The 17,866-nt window shown below is 44.2% G+C and overlaps 1 pseudogene; it reads left to right on the top strand.

Moving 5' to 3' along the window:
• Positions 1-352: 352 nt before the first annotated feature.
• LOC110257982 lies at positions 353-16,791 on the top strand (annotated as a pseudogene).
• The last annotated feature ends 1,075 nt before the right edge of the window (positions 16,792-17,866 follow it).

Raw genomic sequence — 17,866 nt, 5'->3', positions numbered from 1 at the left:
TCCTTTTAATCTAATCCTTTTAACTCTCAGGTCAATGGCAGCAAAGTGTGTGTGGGGTATAAAAAAAAAAAAAAAATCCATCCAGCTGTCAGCCCTTTGCTATGACTCTGAACTGATTTACCTGCTCAGGGTAGAGAGGCTAACATTTCCTGTGTATCTTTCTCAAATGCTATGAAGAACTCTACAAACCAGAGGTTAACTCATATGACCTGGGCTATACCTCGCTGGAGTATTTTCAATTTAAATTTTCCTTTTTTCCCTATTTTTCAACACTATTATTCTCTTATCACTGCCATAAGAAACTAGAGCCAGGTGCTGCCTCAGTGCAATGACTCCCTGTCTGAACCAGCAGGCTCTGCAGCCTCGGAGGAGAGCACCGCCAACTGTTCAGGTAGGGGTCCCATGGGACCAGAAAACCCTTCTCCTTCCCTGTGTAAATGTCTTCTCCTGACTCTCTCCTCAGACAGCAATCTGCTCCGCCTGGTGAATGGGGGCAGTCGATGCGCGGGCAGAGTGGAGATCCTTCACCAGGGCTCCTGGGGCACCGTCTGTGATGACTACTGGGACTTGAACGATGTGAATGTGGTGTGCAGGCAGCTGGGCTGTGGAGAAGGCCTCGAAGCCAAGGTGTTCGCTCACTTTGGGGCAGGATCAGGACGCATCTGGCTGGATGACGTGAACTGCACGGGAAAGGAGTCCCACTTATGGAAATGCACCTCCCCGGGCTGGGAGCAGCACAACTGCAATCATGAAGAGGATGCAGGAGTCATATGCTCAGGTATGGTCTGCGCGTTAATCACTGATTGAGAGGTTGGAAAGATCCAAGGAAGCTGCTGTCTGATCATGGGCCAATAGGAGATGGATGGGCTAGAGAGGTCTGAGACATCTACCCATCCTCCCTGAGTGCACAGAGTAATGGGCTTCTTTTGCTTTCCTCTTCTGCGTTTCTGCTATTCTTTTCTTCTCCAGTGGTCTTACCTGACAGAGTTTAATCTATTATCCCAATTAAAATTAATCTTCAGGAGTTCCTGTCGTGGCGCAGTGGTTAACGAATCCGACTAGGAACCATGAGGTTGCGGGTTCGGTCCCTGCCCTTGCTCAGCGTGTTAACGATCCGGCGTTGCCGTGAGCTGTGGTGAAGGTTGCAGACGCGGCTCGGGTCCCGCGTTGCTGTGGCTCTGGCGTAGGCCGGTGGCTACAGCTCTGATTCAACCCTTAGCCTGGGAACCTCCATATGCTGCGGGAGCGGCCCAAGAAATAGCAAAAAAGGCAAAAAAAATTAATTAATTTTCACAATTCTTTTATTAGTTGCTTTTTTTTTTTTTTTTTTTTTTTTTTTTTGTCTTTTTGCCATTTCTTGGGCTGCTACTGCAGCACATGGAGATTCCCAGGCTAGGGGTTGAATCGGAGCTGTAGCCACCGGCCTACGCCAGAGCCACAGCAACGCGGCACCCGAGCCGCGTCTGCAACCTACACCACAGCTCATGGCAACGCCGGTCTCTAACCCACTGAGCAAGGCCAGGGATCTAACTCGCAACCTCATGGTTCCTATTCGGATTCGTTAAACGCTGCGCCATGACGGGAACTCCTATAAGTTGCTTTTTTGAAAGAGTGAAGCATTTTCAAATCATAACACAAGCATTCCCTTTGCATGGTGAGCCTATGGAAGGGAGGGACAAGAACGAGGATGTACTTTCCTTGATGGAGTTGTTTCTATTTGTGTAGAGAGTCTCTATTTTGTGTTAGGTTAGTGTGAGTGGAGGTACAGAGAATACCATTAAACAAATCAGAAAGGAATTTATGGATTTGTGCCAAATTGCAAGTCTCCTTGACAATTTAGATGTAAATATTCAGAGCGCTTTGGTTGGTAGGACCAGAGAACTGTGGATGAAATGCTCTGACTCATAGGTTCTCATTACATTATTAATAGAAAAAGATTATCTCTCCATTTTTTCTCTTAAAATATCTTTATAGATTAAAGCTTTGTAGGAACACTTAGCCATACACTGACAAGTCAATGGTGGATGCAATAAAAATATTAATTCCTGTGTTGTACGGAAACGGATTATATAGTTTACATCTGATGACTTCAGTGATATGAGAGAATTGCATTTGGGGGTCATTTAAGAGGAATATTTTAATTTGAGTGTAGTTGAATTACAGTACTGTATTTGCTTCAGGAGTATAGCAAAGTGATTTAGTTACATATGCATATATTTATATTTTTCTCAATTTTTTTCTTTGTAGGTTATTACAAAATATTAGGACAAACATAATTTTTTTAGTAAGGTGAAGGAAGCTGATAGTATCCAGGAAGGAGGGGATGGCAATGGAAGCTGACAAAGGGACATGAGGTTGTCTGAATAGCACTGTGGGTCCAGGTGTGATGTGGAGGATGCTGTGTGTACCTAGGGACACAGGATGTTTATACAAAAGGAGATAAGACAAGGATATATCCGATCACAATTTTCATTTTGTCTTAAGTGGGGTTGATTTACATAAATAAGTAATCCTCTGATGGAGCAGTTTCCCTTTCTGCAACCACCCAAGTCTCTCATAAACTTTTCAGAGGGCTTGAAACTGTCTACTTGTTCTCCTCCTCCACTAGATGTAAAGCCCCACAAAGACATGAATATTGATTTATTGGGATTTAAATTCCCAGCATCTACCAAAGTCCCTGGAACAAGGCAAATTCTAAAAAGGTGTTTTTATCTTTAATGAAACCACATGAAATTGGCCAAATACCACATGCAACAGACACTTCCTATAACTCACGCAACACAGTGTTCTACGCTAATCAAAATAGTAGGAACTGGAGAGATGGATGAAGAGCCAGAGGATGCAGGGGCAGGAGAGGCTGATGGTCAGAGGCCCTGAGAGTTGGTCTGGATGCAGATATGCATCATAGCTACAGGCAGGACAGAAGAGGCGGTCTTGGTCAAAGGGAGAGGAATAGGGATGTGATCTAGAGGACAAATGATGAAAACCAAACTGGTCACCCTCGCTCTCCCGCGTCCCTGGACAAAACAGAGCCCCAAAGTTATAACAGTAAGAGGGACTATTTCTTCTGGCCCAGAGAGCCCTAAGCAGAAGCTGACATATAGAAAACTGGAGGCTTCCCAGGTTCAGGCATAGGTGCAGAAAGAGTACTTTCCTGAAGAACTGGCCCCCTGAGATCCCTCCTATGACTCAATTTGATGTCTCTCTTGCAAGTGAGAGAAGAGTGAGTAGAGGTGAAGCACCAAGGAGAATGGGCCATGGTGCACACTGAACACCAAACCTGGAGGAAGATGAGCTGCTGGGCAGTAACCCCCGACCTGAGAGCACAAAGCAGACAGAAGGGCTTCCGTCTCTAACTCTGTGACCTTGAACAAATGGCTCTTGTGACAGAACCTCCCTAGACTCTATCTTCTCTGGCCTAAAGTAAGAGCATAGTGCTCAAGCATTTCCAATATCATTTACAGACTGAACACTTATTGACCTTAGCCCTGAAAGAGGCCACATTTTGCTTGGTGCGGGCCTGGGTATCTTCTTCCTTTTGACTGAAGTAATGGTGTGTCTGCATCTCTTCGTATCTATGACCCAACATGTGACCCTAGTTCTCCATGGTACAAGACACAGGGTTCAAATTTTAGGGGCTTTTGGTTACCTTCAATGTTTGTTATTTTGGTCCTTTGGAGTTTCTGTGGCATCGGGTAGACATATTAATTCTAAATTCGGTAGTCCATTTTAAAACTGCTTTTCCTCTGCCATTCCTCTGCTTAGGCAGATATTCAGAAATGTATCCTGACACCTCTGAGGTCAGATCAAGACTGATTTCCATTAAAAGGACAAGAAACTGGTCCGGAGCTATCCTAGTCTTCACCCTAAAAAATTCACTCACTCTCTTCAGATGAACCAGTGAGGAGCTCAGTGAAGAGCCCATGTCAGTCAGGACTTCCTTGGCCCTCATTTGCACAGAAACTTATAAATAAGTGTATAAATGTCACCCAACAAGCGGGTAACGTCCGCGGTGAGCCCAGATTCTGCTTTACCTCAGATGACAACATCTGTGGAACTAGTGGATTAGTAAAACTACACTTCTCACTAACAATACCAGTCTTGGGCAGATACTAGAAAGTCCTTCCCAAATCATAGACCAATGACAAGATTTCTGTTACATCGCAGAGTCAAACGATGTCAGTCAACATGAAATCCGGGGGGGTCATGTTAAATGACATGAGGAAAAAAATTACTTTCATGAGAAAGCCATAGAATGTGTCTTCTTCACAGTCAACCCTGTTTTTCAAAGAACATCTCTAATTCATCATTTTCTTTCAAAGTCTCATGCCTCAATCTGATATATACACATTTATCTACCACAAAATTTATTTTTGAGATGGATAGCAAATAAAGATTTATTTCATTATTTTCAAATCGATCCCTTGGTTTTCAGCACTCTTTGTTGAATAATCTACCTTTTGTAGTGACTTCAAATACTACCTTCTTCAAATACTAAATTTCTATGTTTGTATGTGTGTCTTTGAGTCCATTAGATAGTTATACTCTACCGCATCCACTCTAGTCTACTGTTACACAAGAACGTGATTGGTTTTATTGTACTTAATGGCTTATCCTCTCATATCAACCTATTTCATAAATTTTCTTGCAATGTTAACACATGAATTTTTCTATGACACTTTAAAATAAAGTAGAAAATCAAAAATAATAATTTGTCTCAGGAGGCCTTTCCCAATGTGTCTAAGACTTTATTGATTATCAAGCATATATTTGAAGTCTGACATGTGTCAGGCTACATAAAACAGTGTGCAAGGAATATTTCTTGTTCTTTCTAAATTGATAATATCATGAGATAATGCAGAAACTAACAGCTTGTTTAGGAAAAAAAAAAGAAATGCTTTAATTAGAATGAGTAGCCTATGACCAAATTCCAACCAGACCAGACTAGGGGTCCTAACCTGATCCTCTCTGTGGGGATGGAAATGGATAAATAATCAAGGGCAAGCACAGCGTTTTCTCTCTCACCCTTCATTCTCATAGAAAGGGTCAAGCTAATCCTTCCATTCTTCAGTTTCTGTGGTGTCTTTTCTGTTTCCTCCTGCTGTCTGTGGCAGATTTTTCTCTGTTAGAATATTTTTTCCAAATCTTCAATCGGAGACCTTTATCGGAAAGAATTCCACCATGCACATAAATAATAATCATAAGCACACTCAGAAATCAGTCAAGTGTATCTTTAAAATGGTCCTCTATGATTTGAGGTTTTAATTCTTTTCAAAGTGAATTACCTTTTCTCTATTCAGAATATGGCTCCCGGGAGTTCCCATCATGGCTCAGTGGTTGACGAATCCTACTAGGAACCATGAGGTTGCGGGTTCGATCCCTGGCCTTGCTCAGTGGGTTAAGGATCCGGCGTTGCCGTGAGCTGTGGTGTAGGTTGCAGACGCGGCTCGGATCCCACATTGCTGTGGCCCTGGTGTAGCCAGCGACTACAGCTCTGATTAGATCCCTAGCCTGGGAATCTCTGCATGCCAAGGTGCGCCCTAGAAAAAGACAAAAAAAAAAAAAAAAAAAAAGGCTCCTGAAAGACCAAATCATGATCACATGTCTTTTCTTTGGTCTCCTTGCTTCAGGTTCATACTCCACCCACTCCCAGTTCAACCTACCACACACCCCATCCACACTCCACTTCTATAGAAGTGCTTCCCTCTTGGAGTTCCCTTGTGATCCATTTGTAGCGCTTAAGAGGGTTTGTTTGTTTGTTTTTTCTTGTCTGCTGTGGGAGAAATGGGAAAGGGTAGAAGGATTAGGTGGCAAATGGTAGCAACACAGGGGATAAAATGCACTAAAAATTTGTTGGACAGGTTTTTTTTCCCCCAATATTTCTGTCTTTCATCCATTCCAGAGCTTTTGCAATTTGGAAGACTCCAAATTGTGTCTGGCTTGTTTGCTTTCTGTTCTTTCTTCCTCACTCTCCTTTTTGGCAGCATGCTGGCTATTTCTCAAGAACCTAAATAGGAAAGAAACATGCAGTTAGCATAGAGGTAGGAAGAAAATACACGAAGTTACTGTCACTCCATAGCATTTGCTAAGATAGCCATTTCTTGGAAGCAAAACCCCCTAGAATGAAGTAAACAAGAAACTCAGCTCTCTTGCACACTGCCGCTGAGAACTCACCCTCTCCCAGGTTCATTGATAAATCCCAGGCTTTCAAGAAAGATGGCCAGGACCAGCCCCCTTCTCTCCTATGACTCTCTGAGCTTTCTTAATATCCAAACTCATCTGAGGAGAACTCCTTTCAAAATCAGCTCACCTAAGAAACTCTTGGAATTTCTTACCATCAAAAATGATGAGGAAAAAAAGTGATGTCACGAGGGTGGATTGTTATAAAATCAGTATTTCCTCCCTTGAGCCAGAAGTCTGCCTACACTTTGGCACATCCATCCCTCGTGTTGTTCCTTATTCTCAGTGACTTAAGCATTGGCTCCCCAGAGAAAGCTGCCCAGAATTCTAGCCTCAGAAATCTCAGGATGGCTGGCTAACCTTGTCTGCCTCATAGACCTCAAACCTCTTGAATCCCATGGACTTGTTTCACTCTGGGTTAGTTCAGATCGTCATACCCATGCACCCAATTTTGAATGCCCACTACAGGGCACTTTGGGGGAGGGGGGCCCTGTAGTTTCCAGACCATTGGGTGAGGAATTCACATTCCTCACCAACCTCAAAAGATACATTCTTGGGAATCAGCCATTCCACACTGACCCTGCAAATCCTGGATTTCTCTTTAGAAACTTTCCTGTGAAAATGCAAATCTGACAATGACTGACAAACTCTCTTTCCAGGCCCCAGCCCTGGAAAAGAAAACCTTTCACACCCTTGCTTGTAACACATTGTTTTCCTCTGCCAAGCCAGGATCATGAACCCTCCCTGGCTTTGCTGTTTGCCTGTTTCTCTTAGGATTTGTGCATCTGGTTGGAGGAAATGGACCCTGCTCAGGGCGAGTAGAAGTGCATTCTGGAGAAGACTGGATGCCAGTGTCTGATGGGAACTTTACATTCCCCACAGCCCAGGTCATCTGTGCAGAGCTGGGATGCGGCAAGGCTGTGTCTGTCCTGGGTCAGAGGCCCCTCAGAGGGTCAGATGACCAGGTCTGGCCTGAAGAGTTCAGGTGTAAGGGGGAGGAGCCCATGCTCTGGTCCTGCCCCAGAGTGCCCTGTCCAGGAGGCACTTGTCACCACAGTGGAGCTGTTCAAGTTGTCTGTTCAGGTGAGACGTGTATCAGGACTTCACCTCCCTGCCTACCCAGTTCAGGTAAGAAAACTGAGATGTTGCTGAAATCCGTCTTCTCCCACCAGCATACACGGAAGTCCGGCTCATGAGAAATGGCACCTCTCAGTGTGCGGGGCGAGTGGAGATGAATATTTCTGGAGGATGGAGAACACTCTGTGCCTCCCACTGGACCATGGCCAATGCCAATGTTGTGTGTCGTCAGCTCGGCTGTGGAGTCGCCCTCTCCACCCCGAAGGGAGCAGAGGGAGGTGATCCGATGTGGAAAGCCCGATTTCACTGCTCTGGGGCTGAGTCCTTCTTGTGGCATTGCCCTGTGACTGCCCTGGGTGTTCCTGACTGTGCCCATGGGAACACAGCCTCTGTGATCTGCTCAGGTAAGAGAGGGAAGGGCTAACTGGTACTCAGGATGCTCCTGGAGGGGAATGTCCCTAAGGGCAAAGAGTGCTGGAAAACTGGCTTCAAAATAAGATATGTCTGGTGATATATGTTCTTCTGATTGCTCATTTATTCTTAAGTTCAGGCCAAGTTGTGTTCTGAGTTTAATGTATTTAAAAAATATTATTATTTGTGTATAATCACAGAAAACCATGTAGAAACAATAAATGTATACCTCAGTCATGTATTCCAACCCAGAGCAACAAAAAGAACATTCAGAGCACTGCAGAAGTCACTCTTCCTTCCAGTAACTATGCCCTCCCTCCTCTCCAACGAAAACCACTTACCTGACTTGTACTAATGAGACTATTTTATCAATTTTGAACTCTATATAAAATAAGCAGTGTGTTTCCTTTTGTGTCTAACTTCATCAACTCAGAATTATGTTTAGGATTTACTCATGATGTTGTTTGTCGCAGCACTTTATTCATTTTTTGTCACTGGAGAATATGCCTTTGAATGATCACATGACCATGCCCTGATCCAGTTGACTAATGGTAGAGAATTGAGTTTGTTTCCAGTTCTTGACTATTGCAAATATGATGCTATAAATTACCGTGACAATGACTTTTGCACAAATATATTTACTATTTTTGTGTTTTTAACCTTGCCTTTTATTTTCATTTTCTGTATTTATGTGTTCTATGATGAGCCATTTTAATCTTAAGAAATATAACTTACCCATTTCCTGTACATTTAGTGTTTCTTATATCCCTTTTTTTTTTTTTTTTTTTTTTTTTTTTTTTTTTTTGTTTGTTGTTTTTTGCTATTTCTTGGCCTCCACGCATTGAGGTTCCAGCTAGGTGAATCGAGCTGTACCACGCTACGCCAGCCACAGCAACGTGGATCCGACCGTCTGCAACCTACACCACAGCTCACGCAAGCGATCTTACCGCTGAGCAAGGCAGGACGAACCGCAACTCATGTTCCTAGTCGATTCGTTAACCACTGCCACGACGGAATTTATATCCTTTCAAACTTGCCTACTCCAAATCATAGAAATTCTAGTTTTATGTTTCTTCTTCTGAATATATTCCTGATTATTATCTTGATAAGGTAGTTTCATGTAGATATCCAGATGAGACTTTTTCTGAAAAGACTCTTCTCTCCAAGGCATTGCCAACTCTGTCATAAGCAGAGTGCATGTATGGTGAGTCATTTTTTTAGATCTTCTATTCTATTCCATTGTATCATTTGTTTATCTTAGCACCAATATACTACATTTTCTTAATTATTGTAACATTATAGTAAGTCTGGGTAATTTTAATTACAGGAGTTGCTTTACATCAATTCATCTTTGTTGCTTTTCTTGCCAGCTGTGTTAGTCCCCTTATTTAATCATTCCTGGTGTAAAACCTGCTTTTAAAAAATGTGTGGCGTTTTCAGGAGCAGAACTCTTCATGGAGAAGGTGAACTCTAAATTACAATAATTTATGCTATGTTACTGCTTTCATCTCAGACCCCATCCCTGAGTTTTACTTAGTTTAATTCAGTGTCCTGTACTCCAACCCACCAACCCTCTGTTCATTGCTGTTTCTGCAGGAAATCAGACCCAGGTGCTGCCTCAGTGCAATGACTCCCTGTCTGAACCAGCAGGCCTGCAGCCTCAGAGGAGAGCACCGCCAACTGCTCAGGGTCAGGGGTCGCATAGGACCAGAAAACACTTCCCCTTCCCTGTGTAAATGCCCCACCTTTTTTCTGGCTCTCTCTCCTCAGACAGCAGACAGCTGCGCCTGGTGGATGGAGGGAGTTACTGCTCAGGGAGAGTGGAGATCCTTCACCAGGGCTCCTGGGGCACCATCTGTGATGACAGCTGGGACCTGGACGATGCGCATGTGGTGTGCACAGCTAGGCTGTGGAGAAGCCCTCAGTGCCCCAGGGTCTGCTCACTTGGGGCGGGCTCAGGCCACATCTGGCTGGATGACGTGAACTGCACAGGAAAGGAGTCCCACGTTGGCAGTGCCCTTCGGGGCTGGGGGCGCACGACTGCAGACACAAGAGGATGCAGGGGTCATCTGCTCAGGTCCTTGCCACAAATTGTCCACAGGTTGGGGGGTGGGGCGGGGGCTCTGGAAGTCAGAGTCTGAGCCATCAGGGAGAGTTACCTCGCAGGCAGCCTGTCTTTCTAGCAGATGTGAAGTGAATGCTTTCACTTGCTCCTGCAGCAGTTTGAGTTTTTCAGCAATATCCCCTGGCAGACCATTTGTTACAGTTTCCACTTGAAAGTAGGCTACTCTTCAGTCTGCCTGGTACAAAATCTTACACCCACTCACTAGTTTCATTTGCTTCTGTAAAAATTACTACTAGTGGTTTAAAACAACAGATTTTTATTGCCTTCCAGTTCTGTAGATTAGAGTCCAACAGGATTTCTGGGCTAAAATCAAGGTTTCAACAGGCTGCATCCTTCTGAGGCTCTGGGAAAATTCTTTCTTGTCTTTTCAAACTTCTAGACACTGCTTGTATTCCTGCTCACTGCCTCCTTCATTCATCACCAGCAATGTTGCATGTTTCTAATCATTATGCATAGTCACAGCTCCCTCTGACCACAGCTGGGAAGAGTATTCCACTTTTATGACAGTGGGTCTAAGAATGTGATTAGACTGGGCTCACGTGATCAATCCACAGTATTCCAGCTTAATCTCACATCTCAAGGTTCTATTTTAGTCACATTGTTACAATCCCTTTTGCCAAGTAAAGTCATACATTCACAGGTTCCAGGGATTATTCCAGCTATCGCACCACTATCCACAACCCTTTCACATAGATTTTGGAGGTTTTGTCAGGAAGCAGGATTCAGTGCCCACTACTGCAGGTGCCCATGTTGGTCTTCCTCTTGGTTCATATTTCACTACATCACGGTGGTAGAAATAGAAAGACAGACAGATATGCACAAAGTCAGGTAAAAGAGAGACAGAGTTCAGTCTTGTCTCCCAGTGGGCATCTCCTCAGCTGGTTGGGGATGAGTGTTCACAGTTTCTGGGAGAGAAGAAAACCCAGAGCTTTGAGTGGAGGGCTCACTGTGTCGTGGTCCCCCCTTTCCATTGCAGAGTCCCTGGCCCTCAGGTGGTGAGCGAGGACCAGGAGTGTGCCGGGTGGCTGGAAGTTTTCTACAACGGGACCTGGGGCGGTGTCTGCCGCAGCCCCATGGAAGACATCACCTTGTCCATCATCTGCGGGCAGCTTGGCTGTGGGGACAGTGGAACCCTTAACTCTTCGGTGGCTTTTAGGGAAGGTTCTAGACCCCGGTGGGTAGATTTAATCCAGTGTCGGAAAACTGATAGCTCTCTCTGGGAGTGTCCTTCTGACCCTTGGAATTACAATTCGTGCTATCCAAAGGAGGAAGCCTATGTCTCCTGTGCAGGTGACTTACTGTCCGTTTCTGTGTGTCTGTCTGAACCCTGTAGTATGTTGTTAGTGAGATTTCATATTTTTAAATGTAAGCGATGAGTTTAAATCAAGTCTACAAAATGAAGTTTGGATGGAGCTCGTTTAATCCACAAATTCATTATAATTGATATATAATTCACATAACATTGGTTTCAGCTGTACTTCATAACACTTGTATATCTGGATGTATTGGGAAATGATATCCATCACCATAGTTACAATTTTTTTAAGATGAGACCGTTAAGATGTATTTTCTTACCCACTTTGAAACACACAATATAGTATTAGCTTAGTCACCATGCTAGACATCACATTCCCATAACTTATTTATCTTATAGCTGTAATTGTGTATCTTTTGACTGCCTTTACCCATTTATCCCACAGGACCTACCCACCTTTGGCAACCACCAAAATTTTCTCTGCATCTCTGAATTTACTTGTTTATTTTTTTGAGAATGCCCATGCAAGTGAGCTCATGTGGTATTTGTCTTTCTCTGACTGGCTTATTTCACTTAGCGTATTGCCCTTGAATTCCTTCTATGTTGTTGCAAATAAGATTTTCTTTTCTTTTTTTTTCTTTTTTTTTTTTTGTCTTTTTATGGCCATAGCAGCGGCTTATGGAGGTTCCCAGGCTAGGGGTCTAATCAGAGTTACAGCTGCTGGCCTACACCAGAGCCACAGCAAGGCCAGATCCAAGCCACATCTACAACCTACACCACAGCTCACAGCAAGGCCAGATCCACAACCCACTGATCGAGGCCAGGGATTGAACCCGCAACTTCATTGTTCCTAGTCGGATTTGTTTCCGCTGTGCCACGACGGGACCTCCAGATTAGGATGAATTTAAAGGAATTATATTTCACTGGATTTTGTTCGTTCAGTAAATATTTATCAAACCCACACCACTGTATTTAAAGGAGTTCTCCATACATATTGAATGTGGGCATCCAATGTGCACAGTCTTGAAAAACAAAGTGAATAAGATTTGAAAAGTCTTTCCACTAGTAGAGCCTTCATGGGAGGTGTAAGTGTGTGTGTAGATATATTTGTAGGTGTCTATATTGCATTTGTTCTGGGATATGGAGACTGATAAACCAGTAAATAAAAAAATATTTCAGCTTATGAAGGATCAAGTGAAAGTCTGAGCCCATTAGATTATGAAGCCTGTGTTTTCACTTGTCATTTGCACTGAGCCAAATGTCATAGATAACTTTGTTTGGGGGACAAGACAACCCCAGCTGTCCCTGACTCAGGACGTCCCTCTCCTTCGCTTCTGCAGGAAGGAGACCCAAGAGCTGTCCAGCTGCTGCGCCCTGCACAGGTATGTCAGCCCCTCCAGCCTCCCCTGTGCCTCCCAGGGGCTCCCTCCTTCCCACCAGGGGCAGTCACAGGAGGGGCTGCTGCCTTTTCAGACAAAGAGAAGCTGCGACTCAGGGGAGGAGACAGCGTGTGCTCAGGGCGAGTGGAGGTGTGGCACAGCGGCTCCTGGGGCACAGTGTGTGATGACTCCTGGAGCCTGGCAGAGGCCGAGGTGGTGTGTCAGCAGCTGGGCTGTGGCCATGCCCTGGAAGCCCTGCGGGATGCGGCATTTGGCCCTGGAAGTGGGAGCATCTGGCTGGACGAGGTGCAGTGCAGGGGCAGGGAGTCCTCCCTGTGGGACTGTGCTGCGGGGCCCTGGGGCAGAGCGACTGCAAGCACGAGGAGGACGCTGGAGTGAGATGCTCTGGTGAGTGGAGGACCAGTGAGGGGCTAGGACTGAAGGACATGAAAGTTTGTGTCCCGAAACCTTCTCTGGATAATCAGTTGTTTGGCGCTCTGGCTCCAGGAGAGGTTACTGCCTGATCTCCTGGAACCTGAAACAGTTCAATGTGCCAGGGATGGTAAGAGTAACCCTATGGCTTTCTCAGGCCAACTCAATATAATGATCTATTCTTTTTCACTTCTCTCCAGGCGAGAGGACAACAGTTCCCCCGACTCGTGGAAGTAAGTGGTTCTGTGGCTCTGAGCCATGTGTTAGAGGAGACTCCCATATTTTCAAGGAACTCCACTGTACATGTATTTTTGAGCAAATTTCGTATCAGTCAGAAAAGCCTAATGATCAGATGTTTATACTCCTACTAAGTAGTGGCAGCTGTAATGTCCAGAGCTTCACCAGCTTTAATTGAGCAAAACCCCTTCAGAAGCAGATCCAGAAGACAGTTGGCACAGCTCAGGCAAGGACCTGGATCAGTCTCACCTTGGGGATCAGACAGACCCATTGTATCTGAGTGGTGACTTCAGTCTTGAGGATTCAGAAGATGACTGGGATAAGGAGGAATTTGGGTGTTCTTCTGGTCTTATAATCCTCCTGAAACCTCATGGCCCTCTGTCCTCAGGCACCACTGCAGGCTCAGCTCCTGTCCTTGGCCTCTTCTCCCTTCCTGGGATCCTCTGTATCATACTGGGGGCCCTTCTCTTCCTGGTCCTCGTTATCCTGGGATTCAGCTACACAGATGGAGAGCAGAGCACCAAGGTAGGCTGTAGGGATGCTAAATGATCTGGAAAGTAGTGGGAAAGGTATTGATCCAGGTGTGACATCAAGAAAAATACACAAGTATTGGTCTCCATCCTCATTATCTGTCACAATTCCAACTTTTCTAAAATAGACAGAAAAGCTTTGAAAGGATGAATCAAGCCCTGGCCCCGGACTGAATGTCAAATCTCTCAACAATTATAACTTCCTGCGTGAACAGGAAGGAGAAATTTCAGTAGAAATTGAGTGTGGAATGTGTGGGATGAAGGTCAGGGTCGGGAAACCCAGTTCTGTTTTAGAAGGCTGATAAAAGAGCCCGGCACCCCAGAAGAGTTTCCCCAAGTGCATTGGGTCTGTTGGTGAAGGAACATCTCCAGGGACAGCCTCTAAACTCTTGCTGCTTCCCAGCCTTATCTGCTTTTGAAGATGCTGTCGATGAAGGCTTGTACCAGGAGATTGATGACCTCATAAAACCAGAGAAGGAGGACCTACTGGACAGCCCAGGTGTGTCCCATGCCCTCTGCTCTCTCCATGAGCTAGCTGTGTGTTACCTGTAGCAAGCACAAACCCAAACACTAGCTCAAACTCCCACAAGTTGCAAGCCCTTCTCTACAAGGACAAAGCCTCAATATTTCCTCTAAACGATGACGCTGGGCTTCCTGCTATGGGAAATGTTTCTGTTTGTCTGTGATGTTTTTCTCCCTACCAGCAAGCCTGTCTGATGACTCAGTGACTCGGCTGCCATATTACACAGGGGACACTGAGGAGGATGGAGACCCTGAATATGCTCCAGGTAGTAGAGATAGGCCTTCCCTTGGATGGAGGGCATGAGGAGGGGTAATCTTATCTGAGGGAACCCTCCTGTGATTAGAATAGGAAGGATCTCTTCTCACCAGTCCATGATCGCCCACTGTGGACCTCAGTTCTCTGTAGCCACAACTTCTTCTCCTCAGATACAGCCATCATCTAATGTATTAAAGATCCAAAGTCCATGCTTTTTTAAACAAAATAAGACTCCACATGGATAAGCTCAAATTTCTCTAGCTAAAGAGAACATTTGTGACCTATGCTTGGACAGAGCAGTACTATGCTATCTGAATTATTTCATGGAGTTTGTGCATATTGAGACAAAACTATTTTTTAAGCCAAACCAAATAATTCTCACTTATTTGAGACAAAACTATTAATATTGATAAGACCTGGAATATATGGAGTGATTGATGCCTGTAGTTATCCACTACTAGAACCTCTTCCTCACAAGGAACCTGAGAAAAGAGAATGTCCCCACCTGGATCTTCTCCAGAGTGTAAAGATGGGTAACTCATGGAGATTAGATTCAACCAAGGACCAGAAGGGTTTGAAACCCAGGCATCCAGAAATTGGGACTGTGGGATATCCTGTCTCTGAGTGACTGATGTCCAGGCTTCCTCTTCCTACCAGCCCTGTTGACTCCCAAAGCTTCAGAAGGCACAGGGACCCCTCATTCTCTTGGTCCAGATTCATCCTCCCCAGTCACTGATGTACACATAAAATATGTGACAACTCTGTGTCATATGCTTGAAAATAGTACCTGAAACTCATGGCACAATAGCTTTTGTTGATGCTTTACAGTGTGAGATGCCATGTTAGAAAACTGCGATTGGCCATGATATATTGAAATATTTTGAAGATTTAAATGATTTCTGAGAACAAGGAGATCAAATAGATGCCTTTGGCACAACCCTGGAATATGGTATCTATATTTATCATCTATTAGAGTCTCTGCATCAGAAGGGGCTTAGGACACCCCTTAGTCCAGCTCTGTCTTTAGAGCCTCGGGGAGAGCATGTCAATGCCACAGGAAATGGTTACGATGATGTTGAAGAGTTACCTGTTCCTGAAATTCCTTTCTCTCCTGGGAGGAGTGAGAATTATTTTTCCACAGAGGATGGAGGTGGTGACAGGTATTCCCAGACAGGTGAGTGGACAGCTCGGTAGGCTGACTTCCTTATCATGGAGGAGATTACTTTTGGCTCATCAATAGTCTGTTTTTACTTACTGTCAGGGTCTCAGTACACACCTATCCCCAGATAAGATCAGCTCTGCCTCACCCTTGTTACATTGTAGCTCATCTCATCTTCTGAGAAGTGTGTTCTCTGTGTCTGTGTCCACCATCAGTTGGATGTGGACAGGTCTGTATGGTTGCAGAGGCTTTCCTCCTATTTTCATACCCCAAACTGATGAATGTTCTGACAGCAAGTTTTGCGGTTCTTTCGTATTGTGAGAAGTACTCTGGAAAGTTCTTTTTTTGATGGTAATTTTTTTAATTGAAGTATACTTTCTCTGGAAAGTTTGTAAATAGAAGTGTCAGTAAAATTTAAGATCTGTAAAAATTTGTTTTGGAAACATTAAACCCAATGTTTAATGATGATATTTCTCACTCTTTGAGCAGAATTGGCAATGAAAGAGACATAAAATCTCAGCCCTCCAGGGAAACCAAGACACAATTTTCTCTCACTCTTTCAATTGACAAATGAAGACCCTCATCCCCCAGGACAAGGCTTTCTGCTTCTGGGTGAACATGTGGTCCTTGGGGAGCAGGGGTTTTGGAATTTGGTTGAGCTGTCCCCCTTTGGCATCTGACACAGGAAGCAAGTTGTCTCATCAATACTTATAGGTCAGGCTTGATCTTTTATCAAGGTGCTGAGCAGGGGGCATCTGAGGCACTCTAGTTGGTCATCTCCTGCCTCCATTCCTTATGAAATCAGAGCAGACTGGTGTGGAACAGGCATGCCTGTCTCCTTTCCAACTGGCAAGGTCAAGACAAGACTTTGCATGAGTAGCTGAGAGTGTATGAAGTAGCTTCATCTAGCCTTTCAGAAAAGTGCTGTGTTTCCACAGATATTCTGTAGTCAGTTTGACTAGTCTCCTTCCACCATAGGACTACATCCAGTCTTCTTGTCACCACTCAAACTGGGATTCTCCTTATTGTTTCAGGCATCTCTCTGCAGTCTCCTGGAGAAGCTGTCAACTCTAGCATGGAAGAGAAAGAATCCTCATTGGTCCTGAGACGAGAAGATCCTGGGTATGACGATGTTGATCTTAGCATCATGTCGTGCCACTTTTTGAAGCAAGAGACACTTTGAAGAAACGTCCACAATATTGTTTCTCAAATAAATGAGAGTTTTGTTTTCGTCCTGACTCTAGAGTTTTTACATGCGGCACTGATTAAAGAAATTGTTCGTAATGAACACTCTTGAGCTTCACAGACAAAAGTTGTTCTCTTAAGAATCTTGGGGTATTCACCACCGCTGACCTTGGAAAATCATCTTCAAATATACCCCTTTCTCCAAGTGAAACCTCACTTGAGAATCAGTGTTATTCACCTCCCCCACAGACTCCAGTCTTGCCTTCCCTTAGGTACAGAGAAATTCGTGCTTTCTGAAGTAACATTAAACTCTGAAATCTGGTCCTGAACTAGGTGTTGACTCTTAGAGCAAGAAACTCAAAAAAAACCTAACAATATTTCAAAATATCACACCTATCCTCCACTGAAACCTAGGAGTGAGGTTCAAAGTGAATTGGGTTGATCAGATAGAGGGAAATGGTCGTTGCCCTTCTAATTTTATCAAATTTTTGTATAATAATAATAACACCAAAAACCTGCTGCTACCTAACAATACCTTTTACTCTAACTGCCCTCTGTCTTTTCTAGTTTTTCGACAATATCCTAAATCTCTGCCCTTTCTATCAAATTGCACCTTCTATTCTTTGTAACTTCTGTCATTTCCCATCCTTTCCATTAGTATGTATTTTCCATTCCCTTCTCTGGCTCTTTTTGTGGAGCTACTCAGCACCTCTAAACCCCCATTCGTGTAAAAATTTTAAGTGGTTGTGTTTACTTTGAACTCTTCCCACCCCAAACTATCCTCACATATTTCCTAGAGTTGTATCAAGACTGAGAGATAGCTGGGGAGCCAGGGACGAATAAGCCAAACAATGCTATTCTCCTTCCCCAAACCATTCTCAGACTCAAGTTTACCAAAATCAACCATTTATAACAATTATCTGAATCAAGAGACATAACTAGTCAATCACCTGGAAAGAACTCCAAGAGTTCAATGGCCACACTATTGAAGGAACCGTCTCTTTCCAGAGACGTTTTGTTTTGAAGGAACCGTCTCTTTTCCAGAGTGGCTCTATTCCCACCAGCAATATAGGAGAGATCTAGTTTCTCTGCATCTTCATCAGGATTTGGTATGACCA

The sequence above is a fragment of the Sus scrofa genome, unplaced genomic scaffold, assembly GCF_000003025.6.
Source record: "Sus scrofa isolate TJ Tabasco breed Duroc unplaced genomic scaffold, Sscrofa11.1 Contig1034, whole genome shotgun sequence".
NCBI lineage: Eukaryota > Metazoa > Chordata > Mammalia > Artiodactyla > Suidae > Sus > Sus scrofa.
This window is presented reverse-complemented; position numbering and strand designations above follow the sequence as displayed.